Source organism: Paroedura picta, chromosome 2 (assembly GCF_049243985.1).
Source record: "Paroedura picta isolate Pp20150507F chromosome 2, Ppicta_v3.0, whole genome shotgun sequence".
Lineage (NCBI taxonomy): Eukaryota > Metazoa > Chordata > Lepidosauria > Squamata > Gekkonidae > Paroedura > Paroedura picta.
In genome coordinates, this window is record NC_135370.1 from 103,641,121 (window position 1) to 103,663,473 (window position 22,353).

Consider the following 22,353-nt stretch of genomic DNA (forward strand, 5'->3'; position numbering starts at 1 on the left):
ATCTAGTACAGAGTAGTGGTCCTAATGCCAGACTAGGGATTTGTTTGTTAGGTGCGAAGTCGTGTCCGACCCATCGCGACCCCATGGACAATGATTCTCCAGGCCTTCCTGTCCTCTACCATTCCCCGGAGTCCATTTAAGTTTGCACCTACTGCTTCAGTGACTCCATCCAGCCACCTCATTCTCTGTCGTCCCCCTCTTCTTTTGCCCTCAATCGCTCCCAGCATTAGGCTCTTCTCCAAGGAGTCCTTCCTTCTCATGAGGTGGCCAAAGTATTTGAGTTTCATCTTCAGGATCTGGCCTTCTAAGGAGCAGTCAGGGCTGATCTCCTCTAGGACTGACTGGTTTGTCGCCTTGCAGTCCAAGGGACTCGCAAGAGACTTCTCCAGCACCAGAGTTAAAAGTCTCAATTCTTTGACGCTTGGCCTTCCTTATGGTCCAACTTTCGCAGCCATACATTGCAAATGGGAAGACCATAGCCTTGACTAAATGCACTTTTGTTGGCAGGGTGATGTCTCTGCTTTTTAGGATGCTGTCTAGATTTGCCATAGCTTTCCTCCCCTTTGCTGCAGTCTCCATCTGCAGTGATCTTGGAGCCCAGGAAAATAAAATCTGTCACTATCTCCATCTATTTGCCAGGAATTGAGAGGGCCGGCTGCCATGATCTTAGTTTTCTTGATGTTGTGTTTCAAGCCAACTTTTGCACTCTCCTCCTTCACCCGCATCAACAGGCTCTTTAGTTCCTCTTCACTTTCTGCCATTACAGACTAGGGATGCTCAGATTTAAATTCCCACTTTGTCATGGAGCTCCTTGGGTGACCTTGGGCCAATCAGCCTCAGCTTAATTTACCTCACACCCTCTATTTCCATATGGGTTATTTGCCAGGGTTCGGTGCTTTTGGGAAGTGGGCTTTTGTCTTGCTTCATCATGGTACATTTGTTTGCTTCCGTCCAGGGATTTCCCCAGCTTTTCTCTGATCTTTCCCAAACCTCCTTTGCTTTGGGAAGCCTGGATGGCTGTTGTGCTACCCAGAGGGGAAGTCTCCTGAATTTAGTTGGAGAATTAGTGACTTTAATTGGAGAATTAGTAAGAGTCTACAGGATCTCTACCTTAGTTTACCAGGGTATTGTCTTAAGAAACTCTTAAATAAACCAGTCTGGAGTACTTGGAAAGTTGTTTTATAAAGAAGAATTTAAAGGAAAATACAAACATACACACTGAAGCTCATGAAACATAAACACAAGGAATTAACTAAGGGAAAGCAGGGTTGAACAGGAGTAGCTTTTAGGAAAAGGGGAAGTTATAGTTATTAAAAAGTAAGAAGGAGGTCTGGCTACTAACAGCTGTGTGGGTGGGAAGGTTTGAATTTTTTTCTGGTTCCTTCTGCATGATAGCCATCTCCCCTGATCCCTTTCCTGCCGTGGCTCTCTCCTTCCCTTTCCACTGAGGTGTTGGCTTGGGTTTTTTAAATAGGCAGTATAATATTGATATCATTAGAACATTACAACATTTACAGGTTCTATCCCCTTTCATTGCAGCGGTATAATGGGAAAGGTATATCACCTCAGTGAAAGAGGCTAGAGACTTTTTAAAAGCTGGGGATTCAGAGAACTCTCTAGGCAGATGGTATATTGTTACAACAATATAATCTTATTTCCTGAATTTAGATATTTGACAAAGTCATAGTATGTATGTATATGTGTATAGGGTGGCCAGTGCAGGGGAACTATGCAGGAAAAAAACTATGGAAACCCCCATTGCAACTGTGCTATATTGGCAGTGACAGCAATGTCAGGGAAACTACAAAAGCCTATTCCTATCTGGAAAACAGCAGGGTTGTTGTGAAGGTAAAATGACAGATGAATATCATATAAGCCAGTCTGATATTCTCGAAGAAAGGTAATTAAACAAGCACACCCTGGAATAGATAGAGGGGATCTTGATTATTTCTCATATAAAGGCAATAGTAAATTTTAAAATGATGCCTTTTGACTGGCACAAAAACAGAAACGGCATCAAGAAAGAAAAGGGCAAGGCAAGAAGACTCAAAACAAACTGGCCACACTTGAGTAGATTTAAAATGTCTAGTGGTAACCCTAGTTAAACTGTCTGGCCTTGAAAAGACAAAGTAGTCTGACCTTCCACTGTGTGATTCTGACCTATATCATTCGGCACTGTCTATCTGTTTGCAGTTGCTTTGTTTGGGTCACCATGCAGACAAACAGAGACATAGATTTGGCTGAAGGAAGATAGAGATACAGATATACATTTAAATATAGATCAAAGGTATAGATGCACATTTAAATATAGATCAAAGATGGAGTTGTCTCTCTGAAGTCTTGGTCTGGATTACAATACATGCAGACACAGGTAAAGATATGTTATTTTATTTTTTTAAAGCCTATTATTCCATTTTAAAAGAAAAGTGTGTAACAAGTTCTTTTACTTTGTAGAAGACTTAAACTCATAATTTGCTGTTTTGCTTCCACAGAATTTTGCTACCAAAAGGTCAGGCCTGTAAATCCATGCAAAGAATGTTTTGCAGGCCTGATCAAAGCATCTTGGATCTTATGATGGAACTGCTAAAGCATCTGAATAGCCCTTTGGACATCACACAACAGACACCGCAGCATGTGACTCCGGCATGCTTTTTACAGACTTACCAAACTATGCAGCTTAAAAAAAAAAGTTTGCAACCCAACAAGTGTAGCCTATGCAGAGAGTAGCCAAGGCAGTCATCTTACAGGGAAACATACATTTCAGGGGGAGGGGAGTACTTTTTTGAACACTGTCTGATGTTAACAGAACATGTGCAGTGCTGGTACTTGTGTATCTAAAACCCCAAACTTTGTCAAATATGACTTTAGAATTAGACTCTAATATTTTATATTTCTGTTGCTGATCCCTAGAAGAGGAACACACAACCTGCCCTTAACGGTAGAGTCATCTTCTGCTAGGAAACATTCATTATTATTCTAATAGTTTCTTTAAGCAATTAGGCTTGAAAAGGTGGCTGAATATATAGTATATGAATCAAAAATACACTGTGAAGTGCATGCAGTTGCAGCTAATTTAGAGATTACTGTTTCCTGTTTGTTAGTAATCAATACTAAGACCTCTTGTACCAAGTGGAAGCTGACAGATGTGTAGGTACTTAGATATAAGTTCAACAACTTATTTTTCTTGACCATCCCAGAGTAGTGTTCTACACAAAAACACATTTCACAACCAATTAATTAGTCCCCCCTTCAAGGATCGCCCCCTTCAAGGATCGCTGCCTTGTTGTGGCAAGGGGGCTTGCGTAGTTCAGTGAAGCTATGAGCTATACCGTGCAGGGTCACCCAAGACGGACAGGTCATAGCTGAGAGCTCTGACAAAAGGTGATCCACTGGAGAAGGAAATGGCAAACCACTCCAGTATCTTTGCCATGAAAACTCTATGGACAGTTCCAATAGGCATAACGATATGACGCCGGAAGATGAGCCCCTCAGGTCGGAAGGTGTCCAATATGCTACTGGGGATGAGCAGACGGCTAGGAGCTGATTGTGGTTCAGATCATGAGCTTCTTGTTGCAAAATTTAGGCTTAAATTGAAGAAAGTAGGAAAAAGCACTAGGCCACTTAGGTATGAACTAAATCATATCCCCGACGAATACACAGTAGAGGTGACAAATAGATTTAAGGAATTAGATCTGATAGACAGAGTGCCTGAAGAACTATGGACTGAGGTTTGCAACATTGTACAAGAGGTAGCAACTAAGACCATCCCAAAGAAAAAGAAATGCAAGAAATCAAAATGGCTGTCTGAGGAAGCTTTACAAATAGCTAAGGAGAGAAGGGAAGTGAAAGGCAAGGGAGAAAGAGAAAGATACACCCAATTGAATGCAGAATTCCAGAGAAAAGCTAGAAGAGATAAGAATGCCTTCTTAAATGAACAGTGCAAACAAATAGAAGAAAACAATAGAATGGGGAGGACCAGAGATCTTTTCAAGAAAATTGGAGATATGAAGAGAACGTTTCATGCAAAGTTGGGTATGATAAGGGACCAAAATGGTAGGGACCTCACAGAAGCAGAAGAGATTAAACAAAGGTGGCAAAATTATACAGAACAACTATACAAGATCGAGCTTAACATCCCTGATGACCACAATGGGGTAGTTACTGACCTGGAGCCAGACATCCTGGAATGTGAAGTCAAATGGGCCTTAGGAAGTCTGAGCAACAATAAAGCTAGTGGTGGTGACAGCATTCCAGTTGAACTATTCAAAATCTTAAAGGACGATGCAGTAAAAGTGCTACACTCAATATGCCAAGAAATTTGGAAAACTCAGCAGTGGCCACAGGATTGGAAAAGGTCAGTTTACATTCCAATCCCAAAGAAGGGCAATGCCAAAGAATGTTCAAACTACCGCACCATTGCACTAATTTCTCATGCTAGCAAAGTTATGCTCAAAATCCTACAAGCTAGGCTCCAGCAATATGTGGACCGAGAACTTCCAGAAGTACAGGCAGGATTTCGAAGAAGCAGAGGAACTAGAGATCAAATTGCCAACATACGCTGGATCATGGAGAAAGCTAGGGAGTACCAGAAGAACGTCTACTTCTGCTTCATTGACTATGCTAAAGCCTTTGATTGTGTGGAGCACAACAAATTGTGGCAAGTTCTTAAAGAGATGGGAATACCAGAGCATCTTATTTGTCTCTTGAGAAATTTATATGCAGGTCAAGAAGCAACAGTGAGAACTGAACATGGAATCACTGACTGGTTCAAAATTGAGAAAGGAGTTCGGCAAGGCTGTATACTGTCGCCTTGCCTATTTAACTTGTATGCAGAGCACATCATGAGAAATGCAGGATTAGAGGAGTCACAAATTGGGATCAAGATTGCAGGGAGAAATATCAACAACCTCAGATATGCAGATGATACCACTCTAATGGCAGAAAGTGAAGAGGAACTAAAGAGCCTGTTGATGCGGGTGAAGGAGGAGAGTGCAAAAGTTGGCTTGAAACTCAACATCAAGAAAACAAAGATCATGGCATCCGGCCCCCTCAATTCCTGGCAAATAGATGGGGAAGAAATGGAGATAGTGACAGATTTTATTTTCCTGGGCTCCAAGATCACTGCAGATGGGGACTGCAGCAAAGAAATTAAAAGACGCTTGCTCCTGGGGAGGAAAGCTATGGCAAATCTAGACAGCATCCTAAAAAGCAGAGACATCACCCTGCCAACAAAAGTGCGTTTAGTCAAGGCTATGGTATTCCCAGTTGCAATGTATGGCTGCGAAAGTTGGACCATAAGGAAGGCCGAGCGTCAAAGAATTGAGGCTTTTGAACTCTGGTGCTGGAGAAGACTCTTGCGAGTCCCTTGGACTGCAAGGCGAACAAACCGGTCAGTCCTAGAGGAGATCAACCCTGACTGCTCTTTAGAAGGCCAGATCCTGAAGATGAAACTCAAATACTTTGGCCACCTCATGAGAAGGAAGGACTCCCTGGAGAAGAGCCTAATGCTGGGAGTGATTGAGGGCAAAAGAAGAAGGGGACGACAGAGAATGAGGTGGCTGGATGGAGTCACTGAAGCAGTAGGTGCAAACTTAAATGGACTCCGGGGAATGGTAGAGGACAGGAAGGCCTGGAGGATCATTGTCCATGGGGTCGCGATGGGTCGGACACGACTTCGCACATAACAACAACAACAACTAAGACCTCTTGTACCAAGTGGAAGCTGACAGATGTGTAGGTACTTAGATATAAGTTCAACAACTTATTTTTCTTGACCATCCCAGAGTAGTGTTCTACACAAAAACACATTTCACAACCAATTAATTAGTCATGTCACTAAAGGTCCTCTTTGAAGCTTCTAGTTTCTACCAAACTTCATAGAGCTTTTTTCCTAGCTGAAAATGGATATAAGATAAATTTTAGACCAGCTGAACCCAACCATGTCGCTGATGGTTTTGTCAGTACAATATACTTCTTTGAATTAACCACCTTCCTTCTCTTATGATGAATTTTTGCTTTTTAGGTCCTGTTTATAAGATTGTTTCAGGCTATGTTTTTCAGACATGTAGACTGCCTTGCTCTGTTAAAACTATTGGGCCACCTGTCTCTGCACTGTCTGCGCCAACTGGCAGATGACCTCTTCCAAGTTTAAGGGCGAAGTCCTTCTCAGTATTGCTGTTTGAGATTATTTCAACTGGAGATTCCAGGAACTGAACCCAGGACCATGTTTTGTACCACTGAGCTGCAGGCCTTTAACAATTTGGTTGTATTCCTGCTGGAATTCAGTTTGGGCATTCTTAGGTGGGGTGCCGAAGGCCAAATTTAGCAAACTGAGTTGGCATGCACGTAACTATTTTGCTTGTGCCAACAAGTGGGAAGGCCTGCAATTCAGTGCTAAAGCACCTGTTTTGTGAACAGAAGGTTCCACATATATTCCCTAGCATCTATATTTAAAGAATTTCAGGTAACAGTGCTGGGAAAGACCATTATATGAGGTATATAGCTAAATTAAGTATAACAAAGTTGGAATGTGTCAGCCATTTTGCTAAGAACTGAGAGAGATGAGAAGCCCTCATTCAGTGACAGAGGGCATGTTTGGCATGCAGAAGGTCCCAGCTTCAATCTCTAGCATCTCAGTTATAGGATCTCATGGGTCACTGCTGGGAAAGACCCCTACCTGAGTTGCTAGAGAGCTGTTGCTAGTCAGAACAGCCAACACAGAGTTAATTGGACCAATTTTTGACTGAATACAAGACAAGCTATATATTCCTATGGAATGTACCTGAGCTAGCTATGCTTAAAATGGGTCTTGCAGTTGCCAGTCACTCTGATGAAATTGGCTTTTGTCTAATACACGGAAAGGGATATCGGGCAGGGGGCTTTATTTATGCATGAGATGCCCTGGCCCAGCTAGAAATCTCTGAGCTGCTGTGCTTCTGTGATGCCTCAGGGGATCTGCTCACAAGTCACCTGTGTCTCTTTTGTAGGTAACATTTGGCATGCACTAAAGGTGCTGCAGCTTGCTAGGCAATTACTTTCTAAGTTGTTCCAAAGGGCCATGTAGTTAAACACTTTTAAAATGCAGAGCTTAATTTTTTTCTGCTACATTGTAATTCATTGTTGGCCTTTTCCACAATGAATTGCTGGGATTAGCCAATAAATCAGCAGAAAAGACATGCCAATTTTCTCAACAGTTGACAAATTACAGTGCAAGCAAAGCACTATATATTCTATTTGTATTTTGAATTTACTTCACAGGGAAATTTGAGATTCAGATGCTTCCCAAATGCTTTCTTGTTTCTTTTATGTGGTCATATCACATTTAGTTATGCACAGTTATCGCTTTCTCCAGCAGCTTTCAAAACCTTTTTGCTGTCAGCCATCACCAATAGGCAAGTAAAATTTTCATTCCTTTGATAATATTTACTTCTAAGGGGAAAAAATGACTTTGGTGCAGAAGATTTCCAATTACACTGTCTGCCAGTACATAGCTTCATTTTTGGGTAGAGGCATGCTGAATATTACCAGTATAGCCGATTTCTATGATATCTAGAAATTCCACAGAAATCCTTTGTCGGCTTTACAAAAAGTTTCTGCAGGGATTTTTTCACTCAAAGGGTCCATTCATCCAGAAGTTCTCCTATGCAAACCCCACAGAAATAAACAGGAAGTGCCCCAAAGCAGCCATTCTGTCCAGTCACTTGTGTTTGTTTAAAACCAAGGTTATCACACACACAAAATACCACAGGTCCAGCAAACTGAGAAAGCCAAGGACCGAGTAATCCAAGGTCAGCAGTGATATGCAGATCAAATTAGGCTTCCACACACTCCAGAGTCATAATTATCTTAAATGGTTTCTGATTAAGGTTGCCAGGTCCTCCTTGGCTACTGGCAGGGCATGTGGGGGGAGTACATTGCAGGGACCTCAGAGGGTACAATGGATATGAATTATATATGTTGTGTCCCATTCAGCCAAGTGAGCCAGCTAAATTAAACAGATGTCAGCAGAGCTTTCCAAGCAATTGTTTTAATTTACAATAAATATACAATTGTTATGGGGGATCTGACTGTTCATTCCATACAGCATGTATGGAATTTGGGTTTATGGTAACTAACTGCAGAACTTTGCTGCTGGGAAATTCTGTCATCATCTCCTCTCTCACATAGGATGGAGATCTTTAATAATCATTCAGTCTACTTTTATAATCTGAAATGCAATTTTAAATCTGTATTGTATTCGGCAGCATCTAATCTGATTACCTCTGTACTGCCTTCGGCATCCGATCCAAGTACTCCCAGGCATATGTACCAGTTTTCCCATCCTAACCTGAAACATTTTGCCCCCTCCCCTGCTTTTGTACCCTGAACATCTGACCAGAAGAGGAGTTCCACTGAACTTCAAAGCTTGCTCACTCATTTGTGGCATTTCCTTTTATTTTAACAGAAATATCAGCAATAAAGTATCTTCTTTCATCTGTTATGATTTTGTATACCTATGCAATGACATCAGGCAATAAGTGAGATATTTATTCAAAGAAACAGTTCCTGGGTGATATATATATACCTATATATATTGGTGTATACGTACGTACATATGTATGGGATGAAATCCGCTCCCTGCAGTTTTTTGGGTCTGTCACAGCAATGTGAGTGCTAAGTGTAATTGTGAAATCATCAGAGATGTTTTCTCCCTGTCCTATAAAATTAAAACTCAGAGGCACCCAATGAAGTTGATGGGCAATCAAGTCAGGATGGACAAAAGAAAGCACTTCTTTATTCAACGGGTAATTAGTATGTGGAATTCAGTAGCTTTTGCCATCTGGAAAGGCCCAGATTAAACTCTTTTGACTGCTGTCCTGCCACCCAAGTTCTGATTGGCTAATCTGACCACATGAGTTGGCAGACTCTATACAGAGTAATTCACTATGAAATTAAGGCAAAGCAAAACATGAAAACTGAAATGACTTCCATGACAGGAAGGAATATCAAATAGGTTCCTTTTTGGAGGGTTAAAAAATGCTAATGTTGTTTGGTATCCGGAAAAATAACCATCCCATTTGGTACACTAATACAGGAATACTTGAAAGATGAACTTCCTTTTTCCCTCTGAATTGTGCCTTGATTAAAAGAAACAACTTTGACAGATGCAGCTGGGCACAATTGTGCTCAGCTTGATTGTGGAGCTACATTCTTTGCAATTGCCAATAGTGTGGGTTTGCATGCAGATGACTCAGGAAAAAAAACTTGGGTTCAGGAGTACTTGATTCTCATGCCAGAACAGCAGGAACAATTAAACAACAACCTATGCATGTGAACCTTTGAGAAAGTTCCATTGATTCTACTATGCTAAAGACATATGTTTTAAGTGCATAGCTTGTATTCATAATTAAGCAGGGCTTTGTGCTTTTCAGAGACAGGTAAGAGTTAAAACAACGAAGGACAGGTGGTATTGCTGGATAGGCTTTGCTCGTTTTCCTGACAAATGTATTGTTGAAGGCAAGCTATTGGTAAGTGCTTTCAAGTGCCAGTTCCTGACCTTGGCTATGTACTTCACTTCCTGAAATTGTATTAGCCTTGTGCTGAATGAATGCATGAGCAGCCTTTAAGATCTAGGAGTCCTGAATACAATGGAAACTCCCCCACCGCCACCACCCAATACTGAACAGGCTTAATTCAGTGTTTAAGGCTGATGCACTAAAATGGATTGAAGAAGTTCATTTCACTGTACTTTAAGGCCCATGGTTTTTTGTTCCGAATCTGATTCAGAACCTCTCAGACTCAACTGTTTAGAAGTAACTGGAGCAAGCTAAAAACTAAAATTGTTATGGTACATGTTTCCTTAGATATAATCCCCCTTCCCAAACAAATACCAGCACCAAATGCAAGAATTGTTCTTAAAATCTTCTCTGTAGCAATTCTCAGGTATCCTAGGCGACTAACATATTGTATAAGAGCCAGCTTGGTGTAGTGGTTAGGAGTGTGGACTTGTATCCTGGCGAGCCGGGTTTGATTCTGCGCTCCCCCATATGCAGCCAGCTTGGGCTTGCCACAGCACTGATAAAACTGATAAAACTATTCTGACTGAGGAGTGATATCAGGGCTCTCTCAGCCTCACCCACCTCACAGGGTGTCTGTTGTGGGGAGAGGAGGTGGAAGGTGAATGTAAGCCGCTTTGAGACTCCTTTGGGTGGAAAAAAGCGGCATATAAGAAACAACTCTTCTTCTTCTCCTCTAGGTTGGTTTTCCCTGGGAAGATGTAATGCTGTTCACCACTGGTAGCCCCCACCTCACATCCCTGCCCCTGAGACACCCACCGGTTGCCAGCTACTTCTCCCAGACCTGAAAAGGTAAAACAGTGGCCAGCTCCTTTGACAGTGGACATGCCACAAACAACATTTCAAAGTGGAATCCAGCAATGTGAAAAGATAACTTGCTCATAAATCATTTCTTTAGACTGTGGCTGGTGGGGAAGGAAGGGCAATGTCAGTTGTGGGAGAGGATCACCAAACTCCAAGTGGGGCCTGAAGTTCTTCCAGGATTACAACTACAGACCGCAGTTACCCTGGAGGAAATGGTAGCTTTGGAGGGCAGCCTCTGAGATATCACATCCCTACTGACCCCTCTTCCCTCCCCAAACTCTACCCAGGCTCCACCCTACCCAAGCTCTGCACTCAAATCTTCAGGAATTTCCCAAGCCAGAGTTAGTAACCCTTAGATGAAGAGTTCAGTGAATCAGCACATACTTTAATGCTTGTCTGTTTGCCCAGCCCCATTTATTGACCTAAGCACATTGCATAATGATGGTTTTTAAACTGCTCAAGGTTACCATTAAATTCACAACATGTGAATATGATAAGCGGAGCACAGAAGCAAATAAGAAGTGGTATGTTCAGCAAGCTTATACTATTCAAGGAACAGTGTAATACAATGATTTTCCGGACAGTCAAAGGGGGTGCAGGATACCGGTACCTTACAAGGTAAGACATTATAATCTGATAATAATTGAGTTATATCTATGATTATAAGTGTAACTGAAGATTAATAGTTGTAGAGAAGAGTCATTTATGAGTAATGATAATTTAAACAGGAATTAATTAAGCAGACAGGCTGAGAGCAGCAGACTAGTATAATTAATATTATGCATTTTTATTCTCAAAGTGTTCCTTCTTGTTTGTTACACAAATAGGCAGTTTTCTACCTTTAATTCCAATGTAGCTTCTGTTGGCCTTTTCTGTCCAAGGAACTCTTTCTTCCCTAGTGAAAGATTACAATGTCAGGAAACAGAAAAGCAAGTTTTTATGATCAAATAAAAGTAACAGTGGTGAGTATTTATAAATTATGGTATAGAGCAGGCTTTCTAAACCAGGGTTTTGTTAAACTCTGGGGCTTCTTAATGGCCCCAGAAAGGTTTCTTGAATAGTTGAGAGTTAATTATTGTTTTATATATTTTTGAGATTTGTTAAACATTTATTGGGTGAAGTGGCCATATGTAGTCATGTTGACCCACTCACCCCCTTCCAAAATGGCCAACAGTGGGCCTGGAGGAGGTGGGAAAGGGAGGGGCCCCAGGTGGGCATATACAAAGCTATGCTTCCCAACCATATTCTGCATGATCACACCACTTCTGGGGTTTCTCAAAGCCTGAAGACTGTTTCAGGGGGTTCTCAATGGTAAAAAAAGTTGAGAGACTGGTATAGGAGAATAACTATTCAAAAAGAATATGTATAATGGAGACATCTGAGGCTCCTAATTCCCCTGGGGGGAAAAAGTTTGTCTGATAACCTGTCATGGCAGCCAGCTTGGTGTATGGGTTCAGAGTGGTGGCCTCTCATTTGGAGAGCTGGATTTGATTATCCGCTCCTCCTCCACGTGCACTTTAATCTGCTACTTGCACGTGCTTCTCTATCACATCCAAATACATTTTCATCAATGCCATGACTGCATTATGTGATCCCCCTCCCCTCCAAACACTGTTATATAAATTCATGGAACCTGAAAGGATCAAAATGCTGTCAAATCAACAAAAGTAATCTCCAGCTACAACAGGCAGTCAGACTTTGAGGGGTTTTTAAAATTACTTGGTTTTCTAAAAGGATTAAAAAAAAATTCCATGTAATCCACAGTGATTCCTGGTGAAAAAGGCAAAGCATAAATACACAAGCAAATAGTGGTGCTAATCGGCATCATTCATTTCCTTGACTCCTTTGATAAGAATTCTGGGTTCATGAATTATCTGTTCAGTCAGTGCCAAATGACCCATTATGGGCAGCCACAGGAGACCACTGGACCCATCAACACTATATTAGGTGAGAATTTAGCCATCTAAAACATTGCTGTGAGGGCCCAAGCCTGAGTGGACCTGTGGCATTGTGGCAGGGTTGCCAGCTCTGAGGATGGAGTTGGGAACAGGTGGAAAGTCATGACTTTTCATAAGGCACAAGGGTAGTAGAGAAGCTACACTCCAACCTAGACAGGCGGTTGGATTCTGCAGTCCATCAGCAGAAGGTGCTGATAGCCATATTGCCCTTCCTCCAGCAGGCCTTTCTGACCCTGGGAGACTCCAAAGAAGAAGAGTTGTTTTTTATACCCTGCTTTCCACTACCAGAAGGAGTCTCATAGTGAGACTCCCTTCCCTTCCTCTCCCCACAACAGATGCTCTGTGAGGTAGGAGGGGCTGAGAGAGCTCTGTGAGAACAGCTCTAACAGGACTGTGACTAGCCGGAGGATGACTACATGGGAAGGAGAGGGGAATTTGAATCTTCCACTCTTGACCAAGCTGGCTCTTGGTATCTGGGGTTTGGGGGCCTGTGTAACTAATAGTTGTGTGCTGTGTGGAGCTAGCATCCAGGTGGCAGTTGGAGATCTCCTGGGATTACAACTACCTCAGTTCACTGGGAGAAAATGGCAACTTTAGAAGGTAAACTTCTAGATTAGCAATCCCCAACCTGTGGGCCACGGACCACATGTGGTCCTTCAACTAACTGGAGGTGGGCCCCGAAGGATGCCTTCTCAACCCCCCCCCCGGCCCTTTACTTCATCCCCCCCAGCCCTTTACAACACACTTCATTGTTGTGGCGTGTCTGTATCTTATTTTGAAGGGATGTTTAAACATTACCATAGCGATCAGAGAGTGTTAGGGCAGTGGTTGAGAGTAGAGGAGTAAACTACCCCCCCCACTGGGCCTCAGTAAAAGGCGTTGAGTGGTCCCTGGTGATAAAAAGGTTGGGGACCACTGTTCTAGATGACATTATACCCCAGGGAAGTCCCCTCCTCCCCAAACCCTGCCTTCTTCAGGCTTCCCCCCCCCCCCAAAAAATCTCCAGGTATTTCCCAACCCAGAGTTGGCAACGCTATGCATGGATGCCATTCTTGCCCACGCCTTTGCCTCTTACTGCTCCCATGGCCATTTGTGCTCCCATGAAAAAGTAGTTGTATAAACAGTTTAACTGCAGATAAGGAATGTATGCAAAACAAAAAGCAATGAAACCAAATAATTCACTTTTGCTGATACACAGAATAAGCTTTCCTAGGACACAATCCCTGGTCAACTTACTCAGAGCAAGATAAACAAATAAAGAATTGCATTCTCTAGCGTTAAGAGGGCTAGTAAAGTGGGATGTTAAAATAAGAGTCTCTGTTCTGCTTACTTAATCTCATCGTTATCAGATACTTTCCTATCCCTGCAGCTGCTCTGCCAGCTTAGCTTCTCTTCTGAGCTATGCAATTGCAATTTTTACGCATGGGTGACTCTCAAAAAGTTGGATTTTGGTTCTGTAAGGAGGAGACATTCTCTCAGGAAAATATGCATTCCTCCAATAACAAGGGCCAGTATGTTTCTGCAGGTGCCCTCTTTTGGCAATAATCACTAGCAAGCCATTCCTCACTTTTAATTGCTGACAATCTGTACAAGAGTTAGAAAGGACATGACCCCTAATGAGCAAGACATTGGTCAACCTGAGCAGTCAACTTCTTCCCTCAGAAGGTTCCACTTGGTTTTCAGAAGATCTTTCATTCCTGCCAGACATAATTCAATAAAAGAATACCTTTCAGGCAGTTGGTGAAACTTAAGAGCTCCATTCTACAGGCTGGAGACAGAAGCACCAGCAAAGACAGAGGAGTCAGTATAAGGATCATAGAATCATAGAGTTGGAAGGAACTTCCAAGGGTCATCTAGTCCAACCCTCTGCACAATGCAGGGACTCACAAATACCTGCCCTCCCACTCATCTGCCTAAGTTCATAAAAGCAGTATTTCTCTAAGATTACTATCCAGCCTCTGCTTTAAAACTTCCAAAGAAGGAGAACCCACCACTTCCTGAGGAAGCCTGTTCCACTGAGGAATTGCTCTGTCAGGAACTGTTTCCGGATATTAAGCCAAAAATTCTTTTGAATTAATTTCAACCCATTAGTTCTGGTCCACCCCTCTGGAGCAACAGAAGGCAATTCTGCTCCATCTTCTATATGACAGCCCTACAAGTATTTGAAGATGGTTAAAAAAATCCTTGACAATTTAAATTCAGCAATTCAAGTAATAGCACGCACACAGAAGCATTCAGAGAGAAATAAAGATCATAGCATCCAAGATAGAGGGATTAATTGGTTGGAAGGCAAAATAGACATACAACCTGTCCTGAAGTGAAGTGGATCCTTTGAAGAGCAGAGGGAGAGGGACAGACACACAGACCAGTTTGTACATGGGTGGTCTGTCTGGTACCAGATGAATATACATGAAGGCAAGTTTGTGCCTTGCTTTTAACTACCCAAAAATGTAGCCTGCAGCCTACCTGGCATGGCATAGCTGAGACAGTGCAGGGAAGGGAAGTGAAAATGAGAAGTGAAAATGTTACAGCATGAATGATTTCCCGTGCTGGCATGAGACAGTGGTGCAGTTCTGAATTTCCTGCCCAAGTGACCACGAGTCACCTGGCAGATCAGGTGGAGATCTGAAATTGAAGGAATCTTGACAGGAATAAGGGAGTGCCTTTAAGCCATTGACTTGCTAATGTAATCTTTCTCTGGCAATATGTGTGTGTGGGGTGGGAGAGAAGAACAATCAGCCCTGAATTTATTTTCCAATATTTTTCAACCTGCCCTTGCTGCAAACTCCTGGTTTCCCCTAAAAGAAGAGGTTTCAGGCCATGAAAAGTACAATTGCAGAGTTTGGCCATGAGTAGCCATACCTGGAGCAGTTTCCTGGGGTGAATACTGACCTTCTGGGTACCTCCCTAGCCTTGATACAGTTGCAGAGAGGAGCTGTAAGACATATACTGAAAACTCTGGGCAAAAGGTCCCCTAATATGAAGGTGTCCTCTTGACCTTACACAATAGAACTTGAGAGTGAGGGGAGGATGGCAAAGGAGGGCCATGCACGCAGACAAAGATACTGAGGATTATTGGAGAAGGAAATGCATTATGCTGGATTATGGAATATAAACTATCAAGACAATTTTAAAATGTGGTCTTAAGATCTAATAGAGTTTAGAGAGATGTAATTCTGGTTAGGAGTGCACATTAAACCATTTTGCACATTTTTAGTTTCACTCCTTCTACAAAGAACTGAGGGTACTTGCACAGTTCTGGATTCTCCATTCTATCTTGGGAACACTGTGAAATAGAGTAGGCCAAGATCACCCAGGGAACTTCAGAGCTGAGCAGAGATATGAATCTGGATCTCCCAGATCCCAGTCTGATAGTCTAAGCAGTATCCCACACTGGTTCTTCCCAAAACAAAATCTCCGTGTTTAGAGGCAACATCCTTTTGAGTACAAGATACTGGATAAGGAGCCAAAGATGGCTTTTATTTTAATTTAGAGATATTTGAATGGTTGCTGTAGGAAACAACATGGTAGGGCATAACTGAATCCAGTTAGTCTAGATCTTATGCGCCATCCTCCACTTATGAAAAACACTGATGGGGAGTACACAAAAGTAATGGCGGTATGGAGGCCAAGTGCCATCTGTTCTAGAAACAAGTAAACTGGAAACTTCCACCAATGTTCCTTCCCATCACAGACCACCCACCATGCCATTCCTCAAGGTCTCCTATCTCCCAGGAGCAGCATTTTATGGAGAATCATAAGCTGCATTGGGAAGGAGGAAGCAGGAAATCTCCATTCAGCCATTGAAAAATTTAATTTGCATCCAACCTAGAGTTCTGCTTAAAAACTGTCTACTCAAGGTCACTCACTGATCCCAAAAACCGAAATGAATATAGAAAGTCTTGCATTGCTTCCATAGTATACTTAGGGCCAAATGACATAATATCATTTATGTTGTGTTTGTGGATCTGCTGAGGACCGAGCTTGAGATCTGCAACAGGATCCAAGCAGACGTGTAATTGACCAAAATGCCTTTAGATACTGTCTGCCAGAGCCAATCAGTTTAAACCTCAATCTAACCAATCACTCAATCTAAACCAATTGCCTTGTGTATATAAACTGGGGTTTTCTGGGAGTTCTCAGTCTGTTTGTTGGTTTTACTAGCAGCTTGTACTCATGCTGAGATCACAAAAAAAAGAGCTGTTCATATGCCCAGTGTCCCAGTTTTTTCCATGAACCCACGAATATAACCATTTCCATGGAGATAATCCAGGAAGGCATGCCTTTTTGAACCACTGAGTTTTCACCTGGGAACTCCTTTAAACTGCATTTCAGGAACCTAATTCTGGTTAGTACTTCTCTGGCATAGGGCCTCCTACATTTCCACCCATCACATTTCAAACTTGAAATGATACTGGAAGCATTATCTGCATGCTAATTCCTGATGCCATATCAGGTTAGAAAAACAGTGGGGCATAGGCAGGACACCCTCCTTCCCCTTCATTGCAATGGTCCTGACTATAAGTGGGCCTTGTGGCTTAGTTTAAAGGACTTCCTGGATGGGATCTCACAGCTTCAAAATTTTAGTAATTCCTGGGGTATCCATAGGCATGCTCTATTGTCTAGTACAGCCCTCTCACATCGGTGCATTGATGTCCCTGGAAGAAATAAAACTGCCATCTCTGAAGACTTTAGGGTGGAGTCTGCACAGGATGGGGTTTGGGAAGGGGAGGGGTTTCAGTGGGATATTAATGCCATGCAATCTACCTTCTAACCAGCCATTTTCTCCAGAGGAACTGATCTCTGTTTCCTAGAGCAAGGCTGGAATTTTAGGAGATCCCCAAGTCTCACCTGCAGGCTGGCATCCCTAGAAAAGAATTCCAAAGATGGCGTGCGGTGACTGACTCTCTGGAATGCTCTTATTAAGTGCATTTTCTATCATTTAATGGTGGATGTAGCATCTTACCAGAGATTAGCACATAAACCAAGATGGGAGCAATTAGGAACAGGTTGGAGGCAGAGGAGCCAGGATATAAAAGGGAAAGACACTAGAAAGGGAGGAGAATGGGAATGGAGTCTATCTGCAAGGAGTCAGGCAAGAGAGAGGACCAGCTGATGGAGTTCCAAGAGGAAACAAGAGACAGGAATTGTAGCAGAGAAAACCTGTGGCATAAGGAAGAAAGCTAAAAAACCCTCAGACCTGGATGTTATCAGAGAGGGTGAACAAAAATATGTCTCCCAGAAAGAAGCAATGGGGAAGACAGCCATCAACCTTCCTACTGGTGAAAGAACTGGCCTTGAGAGAGGGGCTGGCAGAGGGCCTGCAAGAACTGTAGCATTTGGAAACTGAGAGGTAACTCAGGTCAGAGCTTTGTGTGAACAAGAAAGCCAAATAGTTTGCAGTAGAGTAGCAGCAGAGGCTTAATTGATCTATGGGCACACTTTGTGATAACACAGTGGGGGGAAATGTAAAAGAACCCGATTTACAGTACTTGGGAGTTTGAGGGCTTTATCACTCTCTGAAAAAGGTTGGGGTCTGTGGAAACTGTTACAGTAGGCAATTTTTAGTGCTATATTATACAATTACATTCTGTGTTGATGTTCATATGTCCCTTCCCTCCCAAACCTCAGGCAGCATTGCCCAGGGAAGAGACAAAGGCAGCTATGATCAGATGAAGTTTAATTATATGAACCTTGGAAAGTATGGTGCAAAGATCACTGATTAGTAATAAACATTACTGGACAATTTCCCCAACAAAAACCAAGCACTTCGTAGAAAAAAAGTGAACTTCTTTTAAAACAACAGAGATAAATGATTTTCAAAGCAGCTAATTACATATTATGAGGAAATATATGTCACAGACCCCTGGGGAGTCTGCTATTTTTTTAAGTGAAACTAATTCTGGAGAATACAAGCAGGGGGTAAGGTATGTTTAACCCTTTACATGCCTACAACTTTTCTGTTAGGACCCATGTCCTAATCACATTAACTCTTGCAAGTATGCATTTGGAAACCCATGAGGTGGAATGACTGGGCAGAAGCATGCAGAAAAAGCTTTAAAACCTCTCCCATGTCACTCCTCTGCTCCAACAGCCCCTCCTCACAGCTATTGTTCTTCAAAAGTAGGAATGTCTAATTGACTATGTGTGCAACCATGGAGGCATCATAATTTTGTTCCTTTAAAATTGTACTAATATTTGGCAAAGGAGAGGGGGAGACAGTGAAGCAATTTCTGATACCCTTTGCAATGTGAAAGACACTGCCTGGCTGGTAATGAAATTGCATTTTATTCTTTCCTCATGAAATAGAGAAGTCATTTTGCTCAGCAAAGTGCTATAATTATAAAGCCATTTGCCACCCCTAATGGGAGGACTTTTATTTCATAAAATATTAACAAAATATAATATCAGTGCCATAGGTTAGGAATAGTCTTATTTTCTCCATAAAAAGTCAATTTGTAACCACTGCAGAATGTCTTTCTCAAGATGACTGTATCTGGCTACCTGATTCGTTCACATCAGGATTGTGATACAAGCATCAAATTAATCACAATGGATTTCTTACTTTTCAAGTTGCTATAAGAAAAGGAATTCTTCTGTTCATATTTCTACTGTGCTACTGAAAGTATTCATCCATCTGATATAGCATTTGACTAGGAAATAAAATGTGTTTAATAGAAAATAGAAAATTTGTGTTCCAAAATAACCTCCTGCTTTCCTAATTTTACCACAGAGGAGACGCTATCCTCAGGTTTCCTTCTACTCCCCCCATCTGATGGATTGGGAAGTTGTGCAATAATAGTTAGGATTCAATTTGTTTATCTGATCATTCTGAGTGGAGGGAGGATCACCTGGATTTAAGACACATTGACTACTGTTGTTAAGCACTCCAGGCAGTACTAACCATAGTTTCTTTTGCAAGAATGTATAATGGAAACATATGATACCTGTGTGATATGAGCTTTATTTACATACGTTTTTAAGGAGAGCAAGATGCACAGCTACTCCACATCCAGATCTCCAAGGAGGCACCCAATGTCCTAAAGTGCTTTCACCTCCAACCAAATCACAGCACAGTCTCTGTGCCTCTGTTTCTTGCAGACTTGTGTGGCTGTTGTTTTCCCATACATTGATACATTATCTCACCCCTCTTTCAGCTGATAGGAGGAATATCACTTTCTCCAAACTCTGTTGAGTAAACCATTAAAACTGATCTCCTAATCCTCATTTTAAGTGCATAAATTACTTTAAAAGTGCATACTTGGGGAAAGGTTCTGGCTCCAGTGGTAGGTTATCTCCTTTCCAAGCTTGAAAAAGGAAGTGGCAGAACCTCAGGTCATCTCTTGACTGGTTGGATAAACTTTCAAAAATTGTAAGAGAGGTCCTACCCTCTCAGATTCTCTCACGACCCTGATCCAAGTTGTATGAGGCCAACTCAGTATGAACAGAGTAGTGCATCTTTGGTGATTTTAGAGGGTAGCTGTGTTGCTTTGCATTAAAACGCCTAGGTTTTACTGGAATTTAGCTCTTCCATTGTTGATGGGTGATTCCAAAGTCCCTTAATTAGATTAATCAGCCCAGAACTAATGGGATGAAATTAATTCAGGAGAATTTTCAACTTAACATCTGGAAGAAGTTCCTGATGGAGCAGTTTCTGAGCTTGGTTCTTGTGGCCCTTTCTTGCATGTCCAGGAAATGCTGATCACCACTTTGGGATCAGAAAGTTAATTTCCTCCAGACTGGCCAGGCATTCTGAGATTTTTTTGGGGGGGAGAGGGTTGGGGGCATCATCTGGATATAGAATTGGGATCACTGTGGGTGGGCAGGTTGTTCTGAATTTCTTGCATTCTGTAAGGGTTGGACTAGATGATCCTGGATGTCCCTTCCAACTCTATGATTATATGATTCTGTGATTATAATTGTCCACCAAGGGTGTGGAAACTCTTATTCCCACTTTTCATAGCCTGGCCTCACTACATTGAGTGAGGGGAGGAATGGAGAAGCTAGAATGGGTCACAATATGGTAACATCTCTTCTGATTATGCTGCTGGAAATAGCACAGAAGATGCTGTTTTAGTTAATCTTCTGGTGATTTCTAGCCAAGGGCTGGCAACCCAAAGGGAGGGAATGTGAATGAAGATGAAGGCTTATGGCTACAGTATCACAATCAAAAGAAATTAGATGGATGAGGATTGAAAATACTTCTGAAGAAACAGATTGATAAGTGCAGCTGAGTACCAGTTCTAAGAGAAATGTGGAGGGTAAATCTTTTTTGTTAAGCCCCTGAGAGCATAGAGTGTTGTGTATGGGGCAGGGGGAGATCTGGGGGGTGCAATGGTATTTTGAGTTGTTCCTCCTTCTCCTGCATTTCAGCTTGGGCTCCTAGCAAATTACTCCTATTAGTAAAGTGGATCAAAGAAAGTAGACTGGACTGTGTAGGCTCTCTGGAGGAGGAGGAACCTCCCTTTTCTGCTGTGATCCACAGGATAATCCTGCCTTAGATTGAAAACTGAAGCCCAGCAACTTAACATTGGGAAACATTGGTTGTACATGCATGCTGCCCTTGTGCAGGCAACATTTTCTAGAATTATGATTTGGAGTTTAGTGAGAAAGGTAGCAGCTGGCTGCTAGGGTCTAAAGGAGTGGAAAATGTGCACTTACGTTGTGTAACCCAATTTCCAGATATACTCTTTCCTTTATATTAAATGCACCCTTGTACTTTAAAATGCCATGGAGAATACTGGATAAGCATCCAAGATTGATACGTGTTTAGATGAATTTATAGATACATTTGGATATGAATCCAGTTGAGGCTCCTTATTCCTGATCTATCAGCCATGGTATGCTGCTTCTGTGGGGAGAATTCCTAAACTTAAAAATAAAAATAAACAATAAAACAGCATAGGTAGCAATAAAACAATAAAAAACAGCAGCCTTAAACCCATCTCTTAAAACCCCACAAAAAAGTAAGGCCTCGTCTACTTACAGGAAGTTGTTACCAAGTTCATGGCAATTCTTTGACTATTTCCGCACAAAGAATCTGCCCCTAGACAACCTCTGGTTGCTGGTGGGTTTTAGAACCCCCTCCACATAATGTCATCTACATCCCGTGGCTGTCCAGGGGCTGGATCACATTTTGCTCCGATTTGCCTTAGTATGAGGGAAATTGGAAAAAGTGGATTGGTGAGCAACCAGAGGCCAAGCTTATATGGAAGGGGGAAAGCACAATGGTCTCTGTAGCATTGTCCCACCTTGCACCTGCCCTCCCCTCTCCATTTCCTGATCCAAATATTATTTTTTAAATGGTGGAGTCCGTGTTCCAGCATAACCACAAAGGTACATTGTCAAAGATAAAATAAAATCTTCTTTAAAGTGTCCATGGTCTTCTTGGGATCAGGCAAGCAAAACACAGTCCTGTTTCTATTTGCTGGAGGTGGGGAATGAGCTGGGAAAGAGGGGGGCAGGTGGTCAAGAAGCCTTATCCTGATTACCCAGGCTTGTGTGCAATTTGTTTTTAAGCCGTTTACAGAAAATGACTCTTTAGGCTCCAGTTACCATGTGCAGCATCTCACAAATCCAACCAGACAGAAATAGAGCCCAAAAAAACATGACTTCCAAAAAAGGGGGTGGGGTGGGAATGCAGTATCATTCTGCCGTTTCTTTATAGCAATGCGGAAATGTTTATTTTTTATTTATAATGCTTCTGTGTTGTGGCATTACAGCATAGCAATGTAAGTGCTTTTTAAATTTCAGGGCTTGGGGAGAGGAGAAAGAGAACTGCTGTGTTGTGGTTGGTGGCTTACTGTGATTGACAAGCCAAGGAACAGAGTCAGAAGTTCATTTTGCTTTCCCTTGCAGCCTCATCAGGAGGCAAAAACCCGTGATAGGGCAGATGGAGAACGTGGGCAGGGTATTGCGTGAGAAGGGCTGCAAATGTGAGGTTTACCATCCAACCCTTACAAGTAGGAGGCCATGTGCATTTACCCCACCCTGTAGAAACAGTCTTAGAGATACCCAGAAATGGCTTTGTGTTTTGT

General features: G+C 42.2%; 2 long non-coding RNA genes across 3 annotated transcripts in view; one reads left to right on the top strand and one right to left on the bottom strand.

The window, feature by feature from the left end:
• The window catches only part of LOC143828764 (uncharacterized), a 73,221-nt gene that overhangs the window by 8,960 nt on the left and 41,908 nt on the right, over positions 1–22,353 (bottom strand). The window contains exon 2 of the long non-coding RNA XR_013227861.1: positions 11,198–11,253. This is a non-coding gene — a long non-coding RNA (uncharacterized LOC143828764). The remainder of the gene's footprint in view (positions 1–11,197; positions 11,254–22,353) is intronic.
• LOC143828765 (uncharacterized) overlaps positions 10,873–22,353 on the top strand; it is an 85,700-nt gene continuing 74,219 nt past the window's right edge. The window contains exon 1 of one of the 2 annotated variants that reach the window (XR_013227863.1): positions 10,873–10,976. This is a non-coding gene — a long non-coding RNA (uncharacterized LOC143828765). The remainder of the gene's footprint in view (positions 10,977–22,353) is intronic. The other variant, XR_013227862.1, reaches the window with a different exon arrangement.